Source organism: Piliocolobus tephrosceles, chromosome 12 (genome assembly GCF_002776525.5).
Source record: "Piliocolobus tephrosceles isolate RC106 chromosome 12, ASM277652v3, whole genome shotgun sequence".
NCBI classification, from domain to species: Eukaryota; Metazoa; Chordata; class Mammalia; order Primates; family Cercopithecidae; genus Piliocolobus; species Piliocolobus tephrosceles.
In genome coordinates this window covers 34,574,483-34,578,796 of record NC_045445.1, presented here as the reverse complement: position 1 = coordinate 34,578,796, position 4,314 = coordinate 34,574,483, and the positions used below count along the sequence as shown (strand labels likewise).

Here is a 4,314-nt window from a genome sequence, read left to right as displayed (position 1 = left end):
TTTTTTTATTTTTATTTTTTTGAGACGGAGTCTCACTCTGTCGCCCAGGCCGGAGTGCAGTGGCCGGATCTCAGCTCACTGCAAGCTCCGCCTCCCGGGTTTACGCCATTCTCCTGCCTCAGCCTCCCGAGTAGCTGGGATTACAGGTGCCCGCCACCATGCCCAGCTAATTTTTGTATTTTTAGTAGAGACGGGGTTTCACCATATTGGCCGGGCTGGTCTCCAACTCCTGATCTCAGGTGATCTGTCTGCCTTGGTCTCCCAAAGTGCTCGGATTATAAGCGTGAGCCACTGCACCTGCCCTTGCATTTCTCCTTTAAATACTGAAGCCTGGGCTGGGTGTGGTGGCTCAGACCTGTAATCCCAGCACTTTGGGAGGCCGAGGCACATGGATCGCCTAAGGTCAGGAGTTCAAGACCAGCCTGACCAACATGGTGAACCCCTGTCCCTATTAAAAATACAAAAACTAGCTTGGCGTGGTGATGGGTGCCTCCCAGCTGCTTGGGAGGCTGAGGCAGGAGAATCGCTTGAACCCGGGAGGCAGAGGTTGCAGTGAGCCGAGATCGCGCCACTGCACTCCAACCTGGGCAACAAGAGCAAGACTCCATCTCAAAACAAACAAACAAAACCTGAAGCCTGGTAGGGTGAGGTGGCTCATGGCTGTAATCCCAGCACTTTGGGAGGCTGGAGCAGGAGAATAGCTTGAACCCAGGAATTCGAGACCAGTCTGGGCAACAGAGTGAGACCTTGTCTCTACAAATAATTTAAAAATTGGCCAGGTGTGGTGGTGGCACACCTATAGTCCCAGTTACCTGGGAGGCTGAGGTGGGAGAATCACTTGAGCCCAGGCAGTCGAGGCTGGGGTGAGCCATGACTGTGCCACTGCATTTCAGCCTGGGTGACAGTGAGACCCTGTCTTTAAATAAATAAATAAATAAATACTGAAGCCCTCAAAGTCATCTTTGGAGAAAGGCACAGACCTGTCTCCCAGACACATCCTTAACCTTGGCAAAATAAACTGGTAAATTGAGACCTGCTTCAGATAACTTTTTGGTTTGCAAAGCAATGAAGTATACATGGGAAGTCCTAACCTCAGAATTTGGAAATGAAAAAGTAAAAGCTCAGCCAATGAAGTCAGACAGCTTTGGATTTGAGTTTGGGACAGTACTTGCTGTGCCTCAGTCTGTTCAACTGTAATATGCAAATACTAATACTTACCTCATAATGCTATTGTGAGGAGTAAATGACTTCAGACACTGAAGGCTTAACACAGTGACTGGCATATCATAGGGATGCCCAATACATACCAGCTGTGAGGCTTATCACCACTGTTCTTCCTGGCATGGCCCTGCAAGCTCATCTTCAGCTGAAGAGAAGCTAGGTATAGCTACCACAGTTTGGTCCTATTATTGCGGTCAGACAGTTGCTGTGATTGGCTCTCCCCTCCTTCCCTCACCCCCTCCCATCTTGCCCTCCGTTATTAACATAAGCAGTCAGAAACATGTAGGCTATGCTTCCCATTGGTTGAAATTGTTGTTTCCTTGGCAGCACTTGCAAACATTCCATCTGGCAATCTGAGAGAAGCTACTGAGAGAATCCTGAGACATCCCCAGCTACCTACCACTGCTCCTGTTCCAAGCAAAGAAGATCTGCTCACTCCGGTACTGGGTTTTCTCCGGGATGGGGGAGTCCACAGAAAGGACTTGCAGTGGTTCTCCCTATTCATCACCCAGACCCCAAACATTACCATTCCCCCGTCTCTTTCCACCCACCCTGCCTATTTGGCCTCTGAGAAGGGGAGGGGAGGGCAGGGGAGGAGAGGGGAGGAGAGGGGAGAGGGAGGGGGAGGGGAGGGGAGAGGAGGGGAGGGGAGGGGAGGGGAGGGGAGGGGCGGGAAGGGAAGAAAAATAACTAAGAGAGGCCAGTGGGAGGGTGGCTTAAGAATGGTGTGTGCCCACAGACGTATGAGGGTAAAAATTGAGCTTCTTCCTGGGCACTGCTCCCCATCTTCCCTCTCCTGTTGGAGCACAGGCTCCCCAGGGAAAGTCTTAAGGAGGTCCTTCCATGCATAAAGCACACACCCCATGTGCTTCATGTTGGAGGTCACAGATTTGACTTCTCATCAATTTATCAATAGGCAATTTGGTAAAAGCAAAGTTACTGAATGTCTAAGTTACCAAATGGGCAATTTTCTTTCCTTTCCATTTTTTTTTTTTTTTTTTGAGACAGAGTCTCGCTCTGTCGCCCAGGCTGGAGTGCAGTGACGCGATCTCAGCTCACTGCAAGCTCCACCTCCCGGGTTCACGCCATTCTGCTGCCTCAGCCTCCCGAGTAGCAGGGACTGCAGGCATGCACCACCATGCCCGGCTAATTTTTGTATTTTTAGTAGAGACGAGGTTTTGCCATGTTGGCCAGGCTGGTTTCAAACTCCTGACCTCAGGTGATCCTCCCACATTGGCCTCCCAAAGTGCTGGGATTACAGGTGTGAGCCACCGCGCCCGGCCCCAAATGGACAATTTTCTTTCCTTCTTTCTTTCTTTCTTTTTCTTTCTTTCTTGAGGTGGAGTCTCGTTCTGTTGCCCAGGCTGGAGTGCAGTGGCGAGATCTCGGCTCACAGCAAACTCTGCCTCCCGGGTTCACGCCATTCTCCTGCCTCAGCATCCCAAGTAGGTGGGACTACAGGTGCTCACCACCACGCCCAGCTAGTTTTTTGTATTTTTAGTAGAGACGGGGTTTCACCATGTTAGCCAGGATGGTCTTGATCTCCTGATCTCGTGATCTGCCCACCTTGGCCTCCCAAAGTGCTGGGATTACAGGTGTGACCCACCGCACCTGGCCACACCCGGCTGATTTTTTGTATTTTTAGTAGAGATGGAGTTTCTCCATGTTAATCAGGCTGGTCTTGAACTCCCGACCTCAGGTCATCCACCCGCCTTGGCCTCCCAAAGTGCTGGGATTACAGGCGTGAGCCACTGCACCCGGCGCAAATGGACAATTTTCTAAAGGATCAAGTTAATATATGGCTACCTTACCAAAGTCTATTGAAATTACCAATTTACCCAAAAACCTTTGTGCAGTTGTCTTTACAGAGTTTATAGCAGGTTGCTCTGGCCAAATTGGCATGGCCTATTGGGAGAGTCAGTTCTCTAGTGTTAAGGGTCTTTAGGCTCCTCACTGCCCACCCTTTAGCCTCTGGCTGCTCTGGAGTGGGCAGCCTGGAAATGCTCTGTGTCCTCCAGCAGATGATCCTATCTAAGCAGCAACAGGGAACTGGGGCAGAGGCAAACTGAGCTTAAAAATGCTAATATCAATCTGGGCAACATACTGAGACCTATAAAATAAATAGCCTGGTGTAGGCAGGACACGGTGGGAGGCTGGGGTGGGCAGATCACCCAAGGTCAGGGGTTCAAGACCAGCCTGGCCAACATGGTGAAACCCCATCTCTACTAAAAATACAAAAATTAACTGGGCATATTTTTGTATTTACAACATGTGTATTTTGTATTTACACACCTATAATCCCAGCTACTCAGGAGCCTCAGGCAGGAGAATCTCTTGAACCCAGGAGGCAGAGGTCGCAGTGAGCCGAGATTGTGTCACTGCACTCCAGTCTCGGTGACAGAGTAAGACTCTGTCTCAAAAGAAAAAAAAATAGCCAGGTGTGGTGGTGTAGGCCTTTAGTCCCAACTACTCAGGAGGCTGAGGTGGGAGGATCACTTGAGCCTAGGAAGTTGAGGCTGCAGCTAGCTGTGATTACACCACTGCACTCCAGCCCAGGTGACAGAGCAAGACCCTATCTCAAGAGAAAAAACAGGGGGAAAAAAAAAAAAGCTTAAATGAACAATGGCCAACATTATTTCAGGGATGTTCAAAGGCTGTCCCAGTGGTTCTTGAACTGATGGCCGTGGGAGCCAGGTTGCCTTTTGTGGTATCTACTACCCCCTGGGACCAATGATGATGTCACTAAAGGAAACGGAGTTGCCCTTTGTCCGGGCACAGTAGCTCACATCTGTAATCCCAGCACTTTGGGAGGCCGAGGCAGGTGGATCACCTGAAGTCAGGAGTTCAAGACCAGCCTGGCCAACATGGTGAAACCCCGTCTCTACTAAAAATACAAAAATTAGCCGGGCGTGGTGGCGGACGCCTATAATCCCAGCTACTCGGGAGCCTGAGGCAGGATAATTGCTTGAACCTGGGAGGCAGAGGTTGCAGTGAGCCGAGATTTTGCCATTGCACTCCGGCCTGGGCAACAAGAGTGAAAACTCCGTCTCAAAAAAAAAAAAAAAAAAAGGAAAAGAAAAAAAAAAGTTGCCT

The 4,314-nt window shown here is 50.0% G+C and overlaps 1 protein-coding gene across 2 annotated transcripts in view; it reads left to right on the top strand.

Moving 5' to 3' along the window:
- AKAP14 (A-kinase anchoring protein 14) overlaps positions 1–4,314 on the top strand; it is an 8,114-nt gene that overhangs the window by 437 nt on the left and 3,363 nt on the right. The window contains exons 1-2 of one of the 2 annotated variants that reach the window (XM_026451844.1): positions 1,231–1,381; positions 1,549–1,661. The gene's annotated coding sequence lies outside the window, so the exon portion shown is untranslated. Of the gene's footprint in view, positions 1–1,230; positions 1,382–1,548; positions 1,662–4,314 lie in introns of those variants that run through there. The other variant, XM_026451843.1, reaches the window with a different exon arrangement.